This window comes from Talpa occidentalis, unplaced genomic scaffold, assembly GCF_014898055.3.
Source record: "Talpa occidentalis isolate TD23 unplaced genomic scaffold, MPIMG_talOcc4v2.1 talOcc4.17, whole genome shotgun sequence".
Lineage (NCBI taxonomy): Eukaryota > Metazoa > Chordata > Mammalia > Eulipotyphla > Talpidae > Talpa > Talpa occidentalis.
The window spans coordinates 57,566,426-57,587,212 of NW_023601754.1; the positions used below are offsets into that span (position 1 = coordinate 57,566,426).

Below are 20,787 nucleotides of genomic sequence, written 5' to 3' on the forward strand. Positions count from 1 at the left end.
ACTGACAAGAACAACCTTTTTGTAACAAAGAACATCTTTGAGGAAAATAAGTAGATAGACGATATTTAGGCTGGGAGGGAAGAGAAAGCCATTCAATAATGCGGAAGGGTGAGGTCAATTGTCCAATAATTCCTGTAGGAGAATGGGGGGTATTTAAAATAAGCAATGAGAGAGAGATTTTAGGGTCGCACCTGTCCAAACAAGAAGAGTGAAGGCAGTTGTTAAGAAATGTTCATTGTTGCTTTGCTTTGTTAGTGAGTGAGTGAGGAGAGGCCGGGGCTGGATCACCTTTTAAAGAGGCAAACAGCTCAGAAAGAGCATAAATGGGAATTCCAAGAACTGGACACAACCTAAAAATTGTTGTAAAGTCATTAATGTGACGGGAGTCAAATAAATGTAAAGTAGAAGTCTTAGGAATTACTTGAGAATGTACCATCTTAAATCCTAAATAAGAATAAGGGTTAGTATACTGAATCTTGTCAGGTGCCACCACCAAGCCTGTACGTTTTAAATGGGTCATTAAAACTTCTGAACAGACCTGTGGAAGGCTAGCGGAGGGTGCTGCTAACAAGATATCATCCATGTAGTGGTATATCAAGCAAGAGGGAAACTGAGTACGAACTGGACATAGGGCGGTGTCCACAAATAGCTGACACATGGTGGGGCTATTCATCATTCCTTGAGGTAAAAAACACCATTGAAAACGTAAGTGTCGACCATTATTAATTTCAGGAACTGAGAAGGCAAATTTTTCCTTACCATCTGGGTGTAAAGGAATTGTGAAGAAACACTTTAAATCTATAACCAGGAGATGAAAGGTCGAGGGGATCATGGCTGGCTTAGGGAGGCCTGGTTGAAGTGCTCTCATTGGCTGCATTTGAGCCTTAACTGTCTGTAAATCCTGAATAAGTTGCCATTTCCCCTGAATTTGCATTAAGACAGTTTTTTACAGAAATGACCCATTTGTCCACACTTATAATAAGGGGCTGTGGTTTGTAAAGTAGAAGCCACGACCAGTGCCTTATGGGTTTCTGTCCCAATATCCTGGCAAGCCCGCAGCATATCTGCGATAGTATGAGGCTTGCCCACTGTGGAAGCTAGCACCCTTTTGCAGTCAGCATTAGCACTTTCATAAGCCAATTGTAATGTTAAAACCCGTCTAGCTTCCGCGTCATCCACTTGTCGAGCTATTGCCCTCTGGAGAGGGTCTATGAATTGTAGATACGATTCAGAGGCTTCTTGCTGGATAGAGGCAAAGATTTTTAGAGATGTAAGGTTTGGGATTTAGCTCAAAAAGTTGTAGTTTTACTTTTTAGTTTTTATCAGGCCAATTAATTTTAATAAGAAACCTTTTACAGGTCCAATAAGGAAGTCAGGAGTTTTTACTTAGCCAATAAGCATTTTGTAGGAAAACACAAGGAAATAGAATATATATATATATTTTAACCTATAGAACAAACTAGAACAGTATCTCAAGGTGGGCAAAAACAGAGTCCAGTTTTCCACAGCAGGAAGGCAGCAGAGACGTGCCAGTGATTCCAACACTGGAGCAAGAGGTCCAGGCAGCTGCTTGCTGAGACCAGGGACAGCCCTCCACTAGCCTGCTGCAGTGGGTTGGTCCTGTTTTGATAAGAACCTTACAGTCTCTTGAAGTCATATTATACCCATTTTTATAACATTCAACAATTGTTTTGGCAAATGAATTTTGATTACCATTTTTGGAAACACCTTTTTTAAATTTAAGAACAGTAAATGGCGGGCCTCCCCTCTGCAGTGCCGGTTCGATCCCCGGCTGCCAGCAAGGGTCCCACATGGCCCAGCAGACTTCTTTTCCCGCCCGCTTCTCCCCTCAGCAGTGTATTTCTTCAGTCTTCCTGTTCTGTTCCCTGCTCTGGCTCTGGTGTATTCTCTCACCTCCCACGCTTCTGACTGTACCCAGTGCTTGTATAAATAAATAAATAAATAAACAAATCTTTAAAAAAAAAAACAGTAAATGGCAAACCCTAGTGTCAGGGCTCTCTGTTCTTTTTTATATTTGATCTGAGGGGGTGTGAGATTATCACTCATGTTTCTAAGAGAGAGTAAAGATTTAACTGAAAAACTCACAGAAGAAAGTTAACATCACAGACTCAGTGTCTGTGGGCCTTTTACCAGGCTGACTATCATCACAGAGTCCAGCTCGGTGGGCCTTTTACCAGGCTGATTGGGAAGAAAAAGATAGGAAAGACATGACTGAAACACCTTCTTACCACTTTGTTGCAGACTCTGGGTCTGTGAAGCCTTTTGACGGGCTTGAGAGGACGTCCAATTCCCTTCTCCGGGCTTGAGAAGCGGGGTGTGAAGTTCCTGTTTGGGCGCCATTTGTTGCGTTGGGCAACACCACACCGATAAAGAAACGGGTGTCATGGAGCAGGCTGAAGAGCAAGATCCTGGCCCTTTTATTGACACACGGTATTGGTTGTAAGGGGGAGGAGCAAAAGGAGATTAAGGGGAAGGAGATTATAGAAAGGTGAAGGGTGTAGAAGATTAGGGATTGTGAGTCTGCCCTTCAGGCACTTCTTATCACCTTGATGACACACCCTAATCCCCAACCAAGGTTCTAATCTTATCAACAAGGTGGTCCACTGATCAGCTTCTGGGGTCCCTTGTCATACATGGGTCCTCGGCCCCCCACCCTTCCCGGTCATACCTCGTGATGTATAAGTCGGGAGTACGTGTTATGCTTTATTTTATTTTATTACAGATTTATTTACTTATAAATACAAGAGCTGGGGTGCAGGCCATAGGTGCGGGGGTAGGGTAAGGAGATTACCAGAGACAGAGCAGGGAACAGAACAGGTGGACTGACTGAAATCCACTGCTGAGGGGAGCAGCGGGGAGACAGGAGAGGTCTGTGGCGCCCTGTGGGTCACCTTCCTGGCTGGGGATGGAACTGGGGCTCCAGAAGCCGCGGATGGCTTCACAGTGCGGTGCTTAACCCCTGCCCACCAGGGTGGCCCCTTGCCATGCTTTTATGTCAGCTTCAGGTAAGGGCATTTTTAAGAATGATTTAAAAAAAAAATCTTTCCCAGAAATGGCAACCTTGTTTGCCGTTTAATGACTAGCGGACACTGTAGGGTCACAGTGTATTGGGCGAGGAGGAGACATGTGTCTGCATCTCAGTGTTTGTTTGCGAACCCTCCCGCCAGCGCCTGCGGCCGGGTGGGCGTGGCCTCCGGGAGCCCCTGCGCGCCCGGCCCCGCCCAGCGCACCTGGCTGCACCTGCACCGTTACCGCGCATGCGCGCTCGCCCAGGCCTCTGGCCCTGCTGGCCCCCGACTCGGGGTGAGGTTCCGGCTGGGGTGACCCTGGTCCTTCAGGAGCCCCACGGGGCGCCGCTGCCCTTGACCTGGGGAGCCGGCGGCGGGGAGCGGACAGGTGAGGCCGAGGGAGGGAAGGCGCTAGGGCTTGGGGCGCGGGCTGGGTGTGGAGAACTGGGGCTTTGGGGTTCATTTTGGGGCCGGCAGGACACAGGGGTCTGGGTCCCTCCTGCGCGTGGCCCCGCTGCTCCCTGAGGCGTTTACTTCAGACTGCGGCCCGCGAGGGCGCCCCGGCGGGTCCTGGGCCTCCCTCCCCCTGCGGGCCTGTGCGTTTCCATCCCGCGGTCTACAGTGCAGTTTGGGGACCGGGTTTTCCACGTTCCCGGGGCCCATCCCCCTCCCGCCCCTGGTCCAGCAGGCAGGAGGCCGAGCCGTGTCGTCTCCCGGGTGCAGGCTCTGACCAGTGGGCCGCGTGGGCCTGGGGCTCTGCTTTCCTCACGGGGTCTGGGATGCTGCCCCTGCTGGGCCTGAGCCCACGTCTGAGGGCTGAGGTGTCACTTCCCTGCCGTGCAGCCGATGTGGTCATTCCGAGCCTGGAAGGGGGCTTTCACACCTGGAAACTGCCTCCGGAGGCGCCTTTATATATTTTTTGTTTTTACAAAAATTTTATTTATGCGTACAAGAACCACAGGCCAGTGATATGGGGGGGGGCGGTAAAGATTCACCAGAGACAGAGTGGGGAACAGAACAGGCAGATTGACTGAAGTACACTGCTGAGGGGAGCCACTGGCAAGTCTGGAGGGGTCTGCTGCGCCATGTGGGTAGCTCCCTGGCCGCCTGGGGATCAAACACAGGCTGCAGATGCTGCAGATCTCTTCATAGGTTGCTTCTTAACCCCTTGCACCACCAGGAAAGCCCATGGGCCGACTTTAGACTCTCCCTTGAGTAGAATCCAGGCTTTCCTGAGCCTTGAGTGACCAGGAGCCCCATGGCCTGCCACACTCCGGCTGCAAGTCTTTGGTTTTCTAAAATGGGTTATTATTAACAGAGTCAGTGTAGTGAGAGCAGGGGCCCTCTCTATGTCACTAAAGGACCCACCCAAGAAACACAGCAGGTGAAGCCAGGGGCTGTCACCAACGGGGGGTGCAAAGTTCTTCATGGGGGATCATCTGAGACCTGGAAGGGCCCTTCCCTGAGCTCTTGAGATCTTTTCTCTAGGACACCTGGTGCCAAGAGGATCCCTCCTATTTCAGGGGCTGCATCAGCCATAGTGCCTCATTCCCCTGGGAACTGGGCATTTTGTAGATAATCCACATTGCCTCTTAACCATTCTAATGTGTTAAAGTGATGGTACCATCTTCCTCGCAAATCCCTGTTACGAGGAGAAGTTGGGCTCCTCAGGGAAGGAGAAAGGAATCACATACACTGAGCACCTGCTGGAGGTGACCTGAGGCCCTGCAGTGCACGCATGACTGAGTGAGTAATCTCCATTAATGACACTATAAAGATGTTACTCCTACTCCGTGGTGGAGAACCCTGATGTTGGCGTTCCTGCGGCTCCTTGACATGGCTCTGGTTATGCCCAGAGGTGTTTTTGCTTCCTCATTGCTTCATTGGAGTCTTAGCACCCAAATACTTGACGATGCTTCTGGCCTCGTAGGGTTGGCAAGCCTGCCCAGAAGTCAGCCCACGGCTGCATTTCCACAAAAGTGGAATGCTCTATGTTGCTGCCACCATGTTTCTTGTTGACTTTGGAATCTCTGCTACTAGCATCAGGATCTGAGCTCTAGGAGGAGGAGACCGAAAATGACAGCGTGCCTTCGGGCCGGACCCTGGGGATGGCTATAAACGGGGCAAGTTTTTGGAACCTAGGAGTTTCATTCTATTCTGTCCTATTCTTTTCGGTGTTTTGTTTTTTGGTGGTTTCAGGTCTCATAGCCGAGTCTGTTATCCATTTTGAGTTGATTTTAATGCGTTGCATGAGACAATGATCTAATTTCTTTATTTTGCTTGTGGCAGTTCCTATTTTTCAGCACCATGTATTGGAGAGGCTTTCCTTGTTCCAGTGTATGTACTTTGCTCCTGTCTTGTATATTACTTGCCCATAAACATGTGGTTTTTTATCTGGGCTCTCAATTCTATTCCATTAGTCTGTGTGTCTGTTTTTGTTCCATTACCATGCTGCTTTAACTTCTCTGGCTTTATAGCATGGTTGGAAATCAGAGGTGGGATACCTTCATTTCTCCTCTTTGATATCAGGACAGCTTTGGCTATTTGGGGTCTTCTGTGATTTCTGATGAACTTCAGTAATCTTTGTTCTATTTCTTTGAAGAACGCCATTGGGATTTTTTTGGGGATTGCATTGAATCTCTAAATTGCTTTGGTTTGGATGGCCCTTTTGACAATGTTGATTCCTCCAACCCATGAGCTGGGCATATCTTCCTGTTTATTTTAAGAAAGGAGGATCCAGTACAGATGATCCAGGGTCTGTGGGCCAGGCTAAATTTCATTCTTTGTCCTTAGAGTAATGGATATCACTATAATCCTTGTTGTTAGCTTTCATAGCATTTACAAGATGACACTAAGAGTTTCTCGTGTTTTTTTTTTAAAGATTTATTTATTTTTATGCAAGAACTGGGGTACAGGCCAGAAATGCGGGAGGTAAAAGGATCCACCAGAGACAGAGTGGGGAACAGAACAGGCAGACCGATGAAATACACTGCTGAGGGGAGCAGCGGGCAAGACAGGAGAGGTCTGCCTCGTCATGTGGGACTCTTGCCGGCCGGCCAGGATCAAACCCATGCTGCAGAGGCTGCGGACAGCTTCACAGTGTGGTGCCCAACCGCCTGCGCCACCAGGGAGGCCCTCTTGTGTTTTTTAAATAACTAAAATGTCTAACCCCTTGCTCCCCCCCACCAAAAAAAGTCTTTGCTCATATGAATTACCTCTGCATTTTGGCAGGAACTTGCACATTATGCATAGGAATATAATAATGAACATAAAATTCTGCCTGACAAGCATAAAACAAAAGAAAATATTTGGGAATGTGATTTATTTGATACATAGGATTAACTGAATGTTGATGGAAGAATAGTTAATAGTTTAATGAAAAGTATGTTATTATATATATGATCTATTTTCTTCAGAATAATATTTCAAACATACTGATCAAGCTCATATATAAACATAATTAGGAAATTTCTAGAAGAATCTGAGTGCATACAGTGCATATAGTATCATACAGTTCTTGAGATCACGGGGTTGTATCTTTCTCAGTCTAGTAAAAAGGTCATGAATTGTGTACATCATTTTGGTAAGGTTTTAGAGAAGTCATCACGTAGGCATCATTGAACAAACCTGAATCTATTACAACAGTATTTAGCAAGGCATTCGTATTTCTGAAATGCCACATTAGCTAGATGAAAATTATCAATATTTATATACAAAAAATTGATAGAATTTGTGATTACTGAGTAGTCCAAGTTGTCAAACTCATCCAGATACTACTTTTACGTCTGAGAGAAATGTGTACTGTTATTGAACATCAGATAAAATCCAGCTGTACTTTAATCCCATTTCAGTCTATCCTCACAGAAAATATTGACTCTCTTTTTCCTGCAGACATACAGCTGTCAACTATCCTGCTATGGGTCTAGATTTGCATTATAGTTTTCTTTCCTACCTGTTCCTTTTCATCTAAAACACGTGTTCCATGAAACAACTTTTTCTGTCTGAATAACGAAGGCAGGAAGTGCGGTCTCATCACATTGTCAGAGAATGTTCATGGGCACAGCAAATAGTATTGGCTAAATTTAAGGGGATGTAGTTCTACTTTTAAGAACTGGTAAAATCACTACTTATCTACAGGTATTGCTATTAATGTCATGGTTATCATTCCAGTAACAATTTCATTTCATACCAATCTATATGACCAACTGCTCCCTTCCCCAGTAAAGTCGATAACACAATGCAATACCCACAGAGTATGTGCACGTGAATGAAAATAGGTGACGTTACAGAGCTCCTAGGGAGATACATAGACTGAGATCTCTGGAAATATTAAAGATTTGTAAGCAATAGCAGAGAGTATATTCATCATAAAGATTAGTGAAGACACACAAGATTGTGGTGATAATTAAATCCAAATGCAACAGAATAAAACATTTTTCTCTTTTTAAAAAATATTTATTTATACAAGCACTTGGTACAGTCAGAGGCGCGGGAGGGTGAGAGAATTCACCAGAGCCAGAGTGGAGAGAAGAACAGGTAGAGTGACGAAGTACACAGCTGAGGGGAGCAGTGGGTGGCAGGAGAGGTTGTGTGCACCATGTGGGACCCTCATCTGGTGGTTGGGGATCTAACCGGTGCTGCAAAGGCTGCGGGCAGCTTTGCAACCCAGTGCTCAACTGCTACGCCACTGGGGAGGCCCAAAACATTTTTTTCTTATAAAATGATTCTTTCTAAGAAACAATTCTGATGGAACCAGTTTTTTCTTGCGAGGTCTTGCAAGAATACTAGCAACCTCAGGCTCACAGATCAGGTATCCTTGAAAATGTCATAGCGTATCACATCCATTCTTTGGGTGTGGACTAAGAGTTCATTGAGAAGGAACATGAGTTTCTTAACATGTCCAGAGGTGACATCTGTCACATCTGCTCACCTTCTATTGGGAAGAACTAGTCACATGATCACTCAGAACTGCGCGGGATCCGGGAAAGCTCCTTTTGTCTCATTAATTTCAGGCTGTCACTATATTATAGCGTTGAAAAAACGATTTCTAGGTAGCTTCTTGTCTTTGATAGAGAGAAATGTTGCTATTCAGTTGTTCTGAACATAAGAGGGTATTTTGTTGCTATTTTTGTGGTATTTTTGGTCTGCTTATATTTTGCCTGCTCAGTTTTCTGGCCAACTAGGTACATATAAAGCCCTGAATACAAAGTAACTCACATTGGGAACAGTGTATGAAATAAATCCACTAAAATGAGGTCAGTCTATAGAGCTCATCTCAATAAACAGAGGAAACAATTCAATTCAATATTCTATATCCATGTAGAATGCATGAATTTCTGTGAATAAGGTAAATGGATTTTAGACTTTGAGATTATTGTAACATTCACAGTGATGATACCCTAAAATATCATTTTTATTTACTACATTATAAAGACCCATTATATTTTTGGGTACAATGAATAACATTATATATTCTGAATCTTATAGGAACTTCCAGAGAAATGAAATAATGCCCCAAGCAAACATGCAGGAAATGAATTAGCTTCATAGAGTAAATGCCACATTTGGCCTTATATGGTCACAGCCCTGGATGAGTCACTGATATGGCTTTAAAATGGAAATGTTTGCTGGTAGCCCCTGACCTATTCTTCTCATCTTTTTCTCCCAGCAGAAATACTCTGTGAGTACAAGGAGATTATTTTACAATAATAAACACTTACATTTCACAAAGTAAAAGGAAAGTAAGAGGGCTCATTTGCATGTCTGGACCTGGGATTTCTTGCATGGCGCTCCAACGGTAGGCACAACTCTTGCAATGTCCCCAGACCCAAAGCTTTCCCTGTGGTCCTTGTGCTCCAGGAAATTGGTGATCTTGGCTATGTTTTCCTTATATAATAATTTTTTTTTCTTTTCTGGATTTATTGGACTGTTTTCTATTGAAATTTTCATCTTCAATCTCTCTCTCTCTGGTCTATAGGTAGAGTGTACTGATGATGAGCCTGATGCTGGTTTTCATGGAAAGCCTTGTAGGTGATATCTACGGCTCTAGGTTTGTGAGTTATCCTTTCAGAATGCTCAGGTAACGGTGCCAGGACGAGGTCCAGATCCCAGCACCTCTTAACAAGTTTCTGTCATGGACCGTGCATATGTGGGGATGGACCCAACTTACATTTCTGGAGGACTGTAGGGCAAGGAGAGCATGAAATAACGTATTCAGAATAGAGATAAAATATACGAGTCACAAATATCCTAACCTGCAGGATTGTCCTATAGAGACGAGAGAGTACTATGTTCTTCCCAGACAAACAAAAGCTGAAGAAGTGGTCCACTAACACTAGATCTTCCCTGAAAGAAAATAATTTAAAGAGAAGAAAATTCAAAAAAAAAAAAGAAAAAAGAAAAAGCTGAGCAGGGAAATAGAGCCAGAAAACTAAAGTCAAAGTGGCAGTAGAAGATCTTCTATTGAACTCACCCATCCAAAGGCAGAGAGAGGCCAGCCTCAGTTCAGGAAACAAAACCCAAGTTTATGCAGTCCCCGGGAGACCCGTCTGAGCCCCAAAGATAAACACAGGCTCCAGGCTCAAGGCTGAATATTACACCAAACTACAGTGCAGACTCAGTGATGTCAGAGTTTGGGCCACGGTGTATTGTGCCACACCATGATGTGCAAAGAGAAACGTTAAATGTGGAGATGAGAGCCTTCATTTTTCTCGGAATGTATTTTGAATAACAGCTGCTTTTTTTTTTTCTAGAGGCATGTTTTATTTTTATTTATTTATTGTTTGTTTGTTATACATGCACTGGGTACAGTCAGAAGCGCGGGAGGGTGAGAGAATTCACCAGAGCCAGGGCGGAGAGCAGAGCAGGCAGAAGGACCGAAGTACACTGCTGAGGGGAGCAGCGGGCGGCAGGAGAGGTCTGCGCGCCGTGTGGGACCCTCCTCCGGTGGCCGGGGAGCAGCCGGGGATCGAACCGGCGCCGCAGAGGCTGCGGGCAGCTTCGTAACCCAGCGCTCAACCGCTGTGCCACCGGGGAGGCCCAACAGCTGCTTTTTAATGTTGCTATAGGATCCATTTCATGATCTGCAGGTAAATGATGTTTTAGTCATGCCTTTATTTTATTTTAATTTTTTACAGATTGATTTACTTATGAATACAAGAGCTAGGGTGCAGGCCAGAGGTGTGGGGGTGGGGGTAAGGGGATTCACCACAGACAGAACAGGTGGACTGACTGAAATCCACTGCTGAGGGGAGCAGCGGGGAGACAGGAGAGGTCTGCGGCACCCTGTGGGTCACCTTCCTGGCTGGGGATGTGATGTTGGCACCAGATGACGTGACAAGTTCCTTTGTGGTTGCCATAATGTTGTAGGTTGTAGAGTGCGTGCGGGTTCTAGGGTTCACTCTGGCAAAGGTGTCCCCAGAGCTCCCATTTCAGCGGCACCTGGTGAGTTCCCCTGGCACGTTTCTCCATGAGACAGAGACATTAGTTATATTTAAAGAGCAGGTTTATTAGGGAAAGGGACAGGTTTTGCTGAGAGAGGCCTGCATGGTTGCAGATGGGCAGTCTTGACAGGTCATGGCAGGCAGGAGGCTGCTGCCCTGCAGAGGGAGAGAGTTGGTGAAAAGAGGCACCTGCATAGTCATGGGTGTGCAGTGGGAGTGCTGCCCCGTGCCTGTGCAGAGACTGCCCCGATACAGTCCTTTTCTCTTTGGGAGAGTCACTCCTCCATGGAGTGGCTGCTTGTTGCTGATGTTGGGTAACAGGCAACACTAGAAAGGGACCAGAGGTTCCAGGGTGGGCCCAATCTCCATATCCTTCCCCTCAGGCCTGTGCGCCACTCCCTAGACCATCTGATCCTGCTCAGGTCTCCTGCCTTGTGACAAGGCACTGGCGCCTGAGGGTCCGACCTCCACAGCTGGGTTAAAGGTCGTGTGATTCCCCTCGACCCCCACCTCCTTGCGTGAGTCAGGTTTTAGTCTTGTGAGGCTTTCTTTCCAGTCTCTCCATTCTTGTCCTCCATCAGATGGATCTTGTGCTGCAGAGGCTGCGGATAGTTTCATAGTGCGGTGCTTCACCCCTGCGCCACCAGGGAGGCCCCAAGCCTTGCTTTTTTGTCAGCTTCAGGTAAGGGGATTTTTAGCAATGATTAAAAAAAAAAATCTTTCCCAGAAATTCAAGCAACCTTGTTTGCTGTTTTCATGACTTGCGGATATTTTAGGATCTTGCTGCGGTGGACGCTGTCGGTGAAAGGCTGAGAGTCCCGGAGCCTGCAGCAGACCCGCCTGTGCCTCCTGCCACAGCCCACTGTGACCTGCTCATTAGCTGGAGTTATGTTGGGACAAGGCCTGAGGGTAGACTAAAAGTTTCACGGAGTGACTGATGGACTTTCTCTGGGCAGGAGCCTGACTTGTGCGCCCCAGATGACCAGGTGAGCTCTTGGAAGTCTCCTGTTTTTCTGCCCTCTGCTTGCTTTAAGGTGTGAATCTGCCCCTGCTGGGGAGATGGGTGCTCTGTCGCTCAGGGCTCGGACTTTGGAAAAATGATCACCTCTGGGCCTGCAGGATAAATAAAGATGAAATTCTTTCATAAACTCTTACAATCTAAAAATCAAAAGGTAGAAGGTCTTAACTCTAAATGCGAATAAAGTGAGGTGTGTTAAGAATTGTATTTAAAACAGGACCTCCCCTGGTGGCGCAGGCGGTTGAACACAGTGCTGGGAAGCTGTCCGCAGCCTCTGCAGCGCCGGTTCGATCCCCGCCAGCTGGAGAGGGTCCCGCATGGCACGGCAGACCTCTCCTGTCAACGCCCACTGCTCCCCTCAGCAGTATATTTCAGTAGATCTGCCTGTTCTGTTCCCCACTCTGTCTCTGGTGAATCCTCTCACCCCCCTACACATCTGGCCTGTACCCCAGTTCTTGTGTGCATAAATAAATCATTCTTTTTAAAAAAGATTATTTATGCATATAAGAAGTAGGGTACAAGCCAGAGATTGGGGGGGGGTGAGAGGATTCATCAGAGACAGAGTGGGGGGCAGAACAGGCAGACTGACTGAAACACACTGCTAAGGGGAGCAGCAGGGAGACAGGAGAGGTCTGCTGCGCCATGTGAGGTCTGCTGCGCCAGCTCCCTAGACAGGGATCAATTCGTGTTGCAGTTGCTTTATAGAGCAGTGTCTTAACCCCTTGTGTCCCTGGGAGGCCCCTCTGTTCTATTCTTTTCTTTTCCTTTTTGTAAAAGCAATGAACTAGTCACAAGGAGGAGCTTTCAGTTATATAAAATTTTGTTTTATGAAATATCCTGGCCCCATTCATTATTTTGTCCTGCTCCTCTCGTAGGTATAGACAACTTTCTTGTATTTGGAAGCTGGAAGGGCTCAGACTTTGAAGTAGTGTCTTGTTTTCACTTTCATTTGTAATGGAAGCTATATACAGCTGTGGATTCAACAGAATAAATTTCTAAATTTAAAAATGAAGAAAAGGGGCAAAAGTTGTTTATTTGGGTTTAAAAGCTAGCCGGAGCACAGGTTCAGGCTAGAAACCCAATCTCCCTCACTAAAAAAAAAAAAAAATGAGCTGACCTTGACATTAACTCCCAGCACTGCTGCTCTGCCCTCGCCTGTGTGACTAGCAGGAGGCCATGTTTCATCCTAAAGTGTTTTTCTGTAACCACATGGAATTCTTAAGACTTTTTAAAAATTACTTTTCCCCTGCCAAGGAGCAAGGAGGTCATTTTACCAATGGACTTTTCATCAGCTTCTGTTACTGGTCCAGATAATGATAGGGAGTTTGTATATTATAGAAAATGTAGAAGTTGTGTATATTATAGAATATGTATATTATGGAAGGGTAGAATAAAATAGGATGAACAGTATCATAAAGTACTCTTATGACTTAGCACGTTTCCTTCCTAGTTTTCCCCCCATATTTGCAATTGTGAAATAGAATGCCTGTGTAGAAGGTAGGTAGTAGCTTGAGAATTATAAAATGAGCTTCCTTTAAATAGGTCAAGAAATGTAAAGTCACATCATATCATGATCTTTGTCCATAAGGAAGCCCCTGTATGGCTGTCACTAATTTTTTTCTTTGCTCTTCACTACATATCCTAGGTATGTATCACTGCATGTATCATTAAAATGTGATTTTAATTTTGTCTGGCATTTATTTATTTATTTGTTTTTTAAAGATTTATTTATTGATTGATTGATTTATACATACATTCATACAAGCACTGGGTACAGTCAGAAGCGCGGGACGGTGAAGGAATTCACCAGAGCCAGAGTGGGGAGCAGAGCAGGCAGAAGGACCTAAGTACACTGCTGAGGGGAGCAGCGGGCTGCAGGAGAGGTCTGCGTGCCATGTGGGACCCTCCTCCAGTGGCCAGGGAGCAGCTGGGGATCGAACCGGCGCTGCAGAGGCTGCGGGCAGCTTCACAACCCAGCGCTCAACCGCTGCGCCACCGGGGAGGCCCTTTAATTTAAATAAATTAAATCATGTTCTGTTTCTGTCTTGAATGTCACTCAACAGTATGAAGGCAAGACTAGTCCACATTTTGGATGCAGCTTGAGGCCTTTATTTGCACTGCTGTGTAATATTCTACTTGGTGTACCATTGTTGTTTACATTGTGTTCTACTCACACATAAGGGTTAAGGAGAGTATGCTTACATCATCGCTAAAATTTTATATGCTACTTCATCATTTAACACTGCACTGTAAGTACTCTCCACAGCATTAAAAACTATTCAGTGTTGCTGTATCTGTCCAGTCTTTACATTTAGTTTTGTATATATTGGGGTTTTTTAGTTTCAAATCATTTTACTGTAAATAAAGTGTTGGTGAACATTTTTACACATAAAGATTTTTATCTGAATTTGAAAACATTTCCTTAGGTCATTTCCAAAAATAAAATTACTATTTCCATTAAAAATTCAAGTATTTCAAATTCAAAGTTCCCTGAAGAGGGGTTGTGAACTTATTTCTCAGGAAAAGTGAGGACAGATTTTCTAGTCTCACTAACATTTTAGTCTGTCCGGTTTTCCTGGATGCAAATTCCCACCACGCTCTGCTGCTCCTGCCTCTGCACTGGCCGCCCCTTCACCTGTCATGGCTGTTCCCCGCCTTCACTCGATTCCGCCCCACAGGGCCCCTCGTGGTGCCCGAGCTCGGCCACCTGGGCCTCTCCTCCCCTTTGGCCACTTGTCAGGGATACGCTGTCTGGCCACTGATGGCCACCAGGCGGCGCCCTCCCTCGTTATTTTTCACATGCTCCTCACTGTCCTTTTCATTGCTCTGAAACACGTCTCTGCCTTATTCACAGTCCAGCCCGCACATTATTCTTTGTTTGGGCCCGTTATTTCGGTCCTCCCCCCGTTTCCTGCCTTACTCTCCACCTCTCTCACCCCTCCAGGCGCTTTACCTTGTCCATACCCCTGCCATCATCAGTCTGCGTTTCCGCGCATTACCCGTCTGGGCCACAAGGTGGCGCCACACGTCCCACCCACACCTTCATTCTGCTGCCGGGAGCCGCTCTTGGCGCCACCACTTCTGGTCCACCTGGCATTTTGGGCCGCGATTTTCCCACGATACCACCCCAGTCCACAAGGCGGCGACACTCGCTCCTCTCGCTCTTATTTTTGCCTCCGGGAGCTGCTCTTGGCGCCACTTCTGGTCCACCTGGCGTTTTGGGCCGCGATTTTCCCACGATACCACCCCAGTCCACAAGGCGGCAACACTCGTTCATCTCGCGCCTTTATTTTGCCTCCGGGAGCCGCTCTTGGCGCCGCCACTTGTGGTCCAGATGTAGTTTTGCGCAGCGAATTTCCCACGATACCACCCCAGTCCACAAGGCGGCGACACGCGCTCGTCTCGCCCTTTATTTTTGCCTCTGGGAGCCGCTCTTGGCGCCACCACCTCTAGACCCGCTCGCATTTCTTGCCGCGATTTTCCCACGATACCACCCCAGTCCACAAGGCGGCAACACTCATTCATCTCGCGCCTTTATTTTGCCTCCGGGAGCCGCTCTTGGCGCCACCACTTCCGGTCCACCTGGCGTTTTGGGCCGCGATTTTCCCACGATACCACCCCAGTCCACAAGGCGGAGACACTCGCTCCTCTCGCCCCTTTATTTTTGCCTCCGGGAGCCGCTCTTGGTGCAGCCACTTCCGGTCCCGCTGGTGTTCCATTCCGCGATTTTCCCACAATACCACCCCGGTCCACAAGGCGGCGACACGCGCTCCTCTCGCTCTTTTAATTTTGCCTCCGGGAGTCGCTCTTGGCGCCGCCACTTGTGGTCCAGATGTAGTTTTGCGCAGCGAATTTCCCACGATACCACCCCAGTCCACAAGGCGGCGACACGCGCTCGTCTCGCCCTTTATTTTTGCCTCCGGGAGCCGCTCTTGACGCCAGACTTCCAGACCCGCTCGCATTTCTGGCCTCGATTTTCCCACGATACCACCCCAGTCCACAAGGCGGCGAGACTCGCTCCTCTCACTCTTTTAATTTGCCCCTGGGAGCCGCTCTTGGCGCGGCCTCTCACGCTCCGCCTGGTGCATCCTGGGAGTCTCAGAGTGATGATGTAACTGCCGAGGACGCGCTTAAAGGGCCCAAAGCGCTAATAAAGGACCGGCCGGAGGCCTGAGAGCGCTGCTGGCGCCGGGCAATGGCGGAGCTGAGAGGAGTGAGGCCCGCGCCGCGGCGCAGGGGAGGGCGGGAGGCTTCACCAGGACAGCGGGACAGAGCAAGTGACGGCAGGAGAGGAGACCTGGCCTCACTGTTCCTGGGAAGTAAGTTCGCAACCTCTGCGGGGAGCTTTGAATTTAAAATACTCACATTTTCTTTTTAAAGATTTCTTTATTTCTATAACCGCCGGGGACGGGCCGGGGGCGCGGGAGGGGGCGAGGCCGCCGCAGAGACAGGGCGGGGAGCGGAACCGGCCGCCTGGCGAAGCGCACCGCCGAGGGCGCAGCCGGGAGACAGGCGGGTCTGCCGCGCCCTGGGGGCTGCTCCGAGGCCGGCGGGGATCGACCCGGCGCTGGGGCTGCGGACGCTTCAGCGCGGCGCTCAGCCCGCTGCGCCACCGGGAGGCCCTGAAATACTTACATTTTCAATGGAAATAGTGACTTTATTTTTGGAAATGACCTAAAGAAATGTTTCCAAATTCAGATAAAAAATACGTACGTGTAAAAATGTTCACCAACACTTTATTTACAGTAAAGTGATTTGAAACTATCTAAATAAAAACCGCCAATATATACAGAATTAAATGTAAAAGCTAGATACAATAATGCTGAAGAGTTTTTAATGATCTGGAAAGCACTTCTATTAGTATTAAATGTTGAAAGTGGAGGATTCAGGCATGCTGTCATTCCACCACAGAAGGAAAATATTAATGAACCAGCCTCTCCTTACCCCTTACCCGAGTGGAACACAATGTAAACAACAGCATCGAGTGGACTGTTAAACAGCAGCAAAAATAAACAGTCTGGCTGCATCCAAAATGTGGACTAGTCTTGCCATCATACTGTTGTGACATCCCAGACAGAAACATGATTAATTTAAAGATTAAGCATCACACAAAATTAAAATCACATTTTAATGATACATGCAGTGATAACATACCAGGATATGTAGTGAAGAGCAAAGAAAAAAATTAGTGACAGCCATATAGGGGCTTCCTTATGGACAAAGATCATATGATGTGACTTTACATTTCTTGACCTATTTAATGGAAGCTCATTTTCTGAGTCTCAAGCGAATGCTCACCTCCTACACAGGCATTCTATTTGACAATTGCAAATATGGGGGAAAAAACTAGGAAGGAAACGTGCTAAGTCATAAGAGTACTTTTTGATACTGTTCATCCTATTTTATTCTACTCTTCACATTTTCTATCATATACACAACTCCCTATCATTATCTGGACCAGTAACAGAAGCTGATGAAGAGTCCAGTGGTAAAATGACCTCCTTGCTCCTTGGCAGGGGAAAAGTAATTTTTAAAAAGTCTTAAGAATTCCATGTGGTTACAGAAAAACATTTGAGGATGAAACATGGCCTCCTGCTAGTCACGCAGGTGAGGACAGAGCAGCAGCGTTGGGAGTTAAGGTCACCTCATTTTTTTTTAGTGAGGGGGTTTGGGTTTCTAGCCTGAACCTGTGCTCTGGCTAGCTTTTAAACCCAAATAAACATCCTTTGCCCTTTTTCTTCATTTTTAAATTTAGAAATTTATTATTTAATCCCCAGCTGTATATAGCTTTAATTAAAAATAAAGCAGTGAAAACAAGACACTACTTCAAAGTCTGTGCCCTTCCAGCTTCCAAATACAAGAGTCCTGAAAGTTGTCTACACATACGAGAGGAGCAGGACAGGATAATGCATGGGGCCAGGATATTTCATAAAACAAAATTCTGTATAGCTGATAGCGTCTCCCTGTGACTAGTTCCTTGCCTTTACAAAAAGAAAAAGAAGAATGGAATAGAATGGAATTCCCATGTCCAGCTGAAGCTGTCACAGGTCAGTATCAATCCAGTGTGCTGGCAGAGATCATAGCTGATAGTTCAACTGGGGCTTTCACTTTCTGTCTCTCCTAGAGCTCAAACCCTGCTTCATGCAGTGGAGAGGCCACAGGCAGTAGGAGAGCCGGGGGCATGAAAACACTCACCTGAACTTTTGTGGTAGCTCCACAGTGGCCTTATTATAACACCATGTCCTCTATAACATGATAAATTGGCTTTATCTCAGGAATATTCTCTCTTCATCTTCCCCAAACACATCTAATGTGTCTTTGTAGAAAAATAACACCAAGGTGGTTTTTTTTAAATGCTCTGTTTTATGAATGTTCCATAATAGGAAAAAGTAACATATCAGGGGGAACTCGCTACCTGTATGCAATTTATTTTATTTCATTGCAGTTATGGGATAAAGTATTTCTCTCAAAATGAGAAGATACTCGTGTGGGGAGCCACGAATGAGATGATCTCCAGAGGCGATGACAACATCAATCATGGTTTTATTAACACGGATTCATTTTTCATTTATGCCTCGTAATCAAAGCTCTGGCATCTGAGTGTCACTTACCCGAGCTTCCCGGTCACCCTGCGCTGCGTCAACACCAGGGGCGCTGTTCATTAGCCTGAAAGAGAAAACACATCACGGGATCCATTATATGAGCGTTTTCAGGCAAAAGAGAAAAGGCTCCAGCTGAAGGTACAGGGCATTTCTCTTAGGAAAAGGTTTTTATAAAGATCACAACAACTGTACAGATCTCCCGCCGTCCTGCTTTGGGGGCACTCCGTGTCCCTTTCCATTGACCTGATACTGCACCCCAGGAATCCTACAGGCTGGGTTCCCCTTCCCACTCTTACCCAGCACGACCTGGTCCCGCGGGTTCTCAGACTCGCTGCCCCGCGGCTGTGCAGCTTCTGCCAAAGGGAGCCGCTCCCCTGCACCAAGGTTTCTGTTTCTGGTGAGAGGCTCCCGCTAGGGTGGGATCTGGAATCAGAGATGGGGCAGCTCTGGACTTGGGGAGCACTCACAGAGCTACTAGGACTTCACCAGAAGAAAGGGGAGGGCAGGAAACAGAGGTTGACACATCTGAGAAGGGGGGTGCACAGGGCAGTGCCTCCAGAGAGGAAGGCGACGCTGTGCTCAGGGTTAGGGCTGAGTTTTGGGTACCAGCAGCCTCAGGTGCCCACCATCATCTCCGTCAAGGCCCCCAGAGTCATAAAGTCCGCGAGTTGTCTGCACTGTTGGGGAGAGGAGCAGCGCCAGCCAAGGCGTCCAAAGATACGAGGGTCCCCACTTGGAAGTGGGGCCTGCGAATCAGCTGCTCTTTCAGTTCATGACATTGGGGATAGGACAGGGAGGGCCTTGGGGGTGCAGTGACAGGAGCGGGGAGTAAGGGGGAGGAGCAGAGCAGGGGTCAAGTGTGCAGGGAGGGCCTTGAAAGATGGGGCCCTGGGGCCTTGCATGAAGGCACAGATGCCAGGGGGTCCTCCAGGCCTGTGACCACCTTTGTGGCTCCGCTCTGCCTCTGCCCCCGCCCCCTCATCTCTCCCGGGGTTGCAGAAACGTGTGGCCTCTGGCGCGGTGGTTTCTCCAGCCCTTTCTTGGGCGGCCTAAGCTGAAAGCGAGTCCACTGCCCTCGGGCTCCCCGACAGGGGGAGATTACAGGAGACTGGACTCTGCAGGCCAAACACCCGACAGAGAAGGGGAGACGCTCCCCAAAGACACGGAATTCTGAACAGCACTTGGGGTCAGCGGCCGAGGAGGCGCCCCCGCGATACCCTGATACTCTCGGGGACACCTGCTCTGCGCTTGCGGTCACATTGGGGTGAAGAGAGGCTCCCCTCGGGGCGGAGGCAGGGACCCTCCCCCCCATCAGCTGCGCACACCCGGGCACCCGCACCTGCTCTGGCCTCCCGCTGCTGGGCCTGGGGAAAGTTTACCTCGTGCCCCGAGCTCCACCCTAAACCCGCGGGAGTGAAAACAGCCCGCAGGACAGAGAGGAGCCCGACCCGAGGCGCCCTCAGGGCCCTGAGGAGGGGGTGGGGGGCGAGCCCGCGGCCGCGGGGTCACGCTCAGGGCCGGCCCGTTGCTCCTCAGGGCCCAACAGGAGCCCCAGCGCGGTCCGTGTCCAGCCCTTCCCGCCGGCCCCGCCCGCCCGCCCGGCCAGAGAGTCCGCGGCCCGAGGAGGAAGCAGCAGCCCCTCCCGCCCCGCCAGACACGGTGAGCACCGCCGGGAAGCGCTGCCCAAGGGAGGAGAGGGGCGCGCCGGGGCCTGTCGGCCTGGGGGAGCCTCGGCGAGGGGGGATGGGGAAAGGGGGGGACACGGGGGTGGCGGGGGGATGTGGTGGCTGCTTCCCCCCCCCTCTCCTGCTCCAGCCGCACACCCGGCGCGGGTTCCTTTCCCGTGGGGGCCCCACAGAGGCGGGGTGCAGGCGCTCCCCACCCCCGGGCAGGAGATGAGCCCCAGGGTCACCTGCACCCGTGACAACGGGGTCCCTCCGGGCCGGCCCCGCCCGCGGCTCCGCTTCAGCCTCCGCCCCGGGAGGGTCGCGGAGCCGCAGTGACGGGGCCTCCCCGCGGGCTCTCGCGCTCCGGGCGCCCTGGGGACCCCCCCCCCGCCGGCGGGAGAGCGGGCTGGGGGCTGCGGCCAGCGGCTCGGCCGTTGAAGCCCGAAGGAAAGTGGGGCGGAGCGGGGCCCCCCCACGGTCCCCGGCGTCCCCGCAGCCCCGTCCTCGCCGCCGCTGTCCCGGCCCCGCGCAGACCGAGCCGGGGGCGGCGGGACCAGGGCGCGGGGGACGGCCCGGCGGAGCTGAGGGCGGGCGCGGGCGGGGCAGCCGCCGACTCCCCCGCGCGGCCCTAAATGCGGCGGCCCCGACCGGGTCCCCGCGGCCCCTCCGTCCCCGGAAACGCCGCCGGCGCCGCCCGGACCCGGCCTCGGGCTCCCGACCCCGCGGCGCCCCGGCTCATGCGCGTCCCGCCCGGCGTCTGTCTGGGGCCCTCGACACCCCCTTCCCTTTCCCAGGCGCTAGACCCCGCTCGCGCCCCGACGCCCCGTCTCCGGACAGCGCGGGCCGGCCCTGGGGAGCCCGCGGGCGGGCGCCGGACTCGGGGGTCCGGAGCGCGTCCTGCCCAGCGCGGGCCTCGGCGTCCAGGACCCCGCGCCAGGGCGGGTCTCCGGGGAGGGGCTCCCCTGCCTTCCGGGCTCGGGGCCGACGAGCACCCCCCACCCCCACCCCGTTCTGGCCCCGGAAAGCTCG

At 49.5% G+C, this 20,787-nt stretch overlaps 2 long non-coding RNA genes across 6 annotated transcripts in view; one reads left to right on the plus strand and one right to left on the minus strand.

Moving 5' to 3' along the window:
* Positions 1-3,381: 3,381 nt before the first annotated feature.
* On the plus strand, positions 3,382-18,929 carry LOC119250127 (uncharacterized). 4 transcript variants are annotated; one of them, XR_008552629.1, is made up of 6 exons: positions 3,382-3,417; positions 4,645-4,775; positions 8,698-9,078; positions 11,053-11,153; positions 11,248-11,457; positions 17,935-18,929. It is a non-coding gene; the product is annotated as an uncharacterized LOC119250127 (long non-coding RNA). The 4 variants fall into 4 exon arrangements; XR_008552630.1 differs by lacking the exon at positions 3,382-3,417 and having other exon boundaries at positions 3,663-4,775; positions 8,698-8,826; positions 9,007-9,078; XR_005126234.2 differs by lacking the exon at positions 3,382-3,417 and having other exon boundaries at positions 3,663-4,775.
* The window catches only part of LOC119250123 (uncharacterized), a 47,463-nt gene continuing 36,672 nt past the window's right edge, over positions 9,997-20,787 (minus strand). Inside the window, exons 4-6 of one of the 2 annotated variants that reach the window (XR_005126230.2) lie at positions 18,388-18,514; positions 18,101-18,155; positions 9,997-11,584 (exon numbers count right to left, since the gene is read on the minus strand). This is a non-coding gene — a long non-coding RNA (uncharacterized LOC119250123). The remainder of the gene's footprint in view (positions 11,585-18,100; positions 18,156-18,387; positions 18,515-20,787) is intronic. The other variant, XR_005126231.2, reaches the window with a different exon arrangement.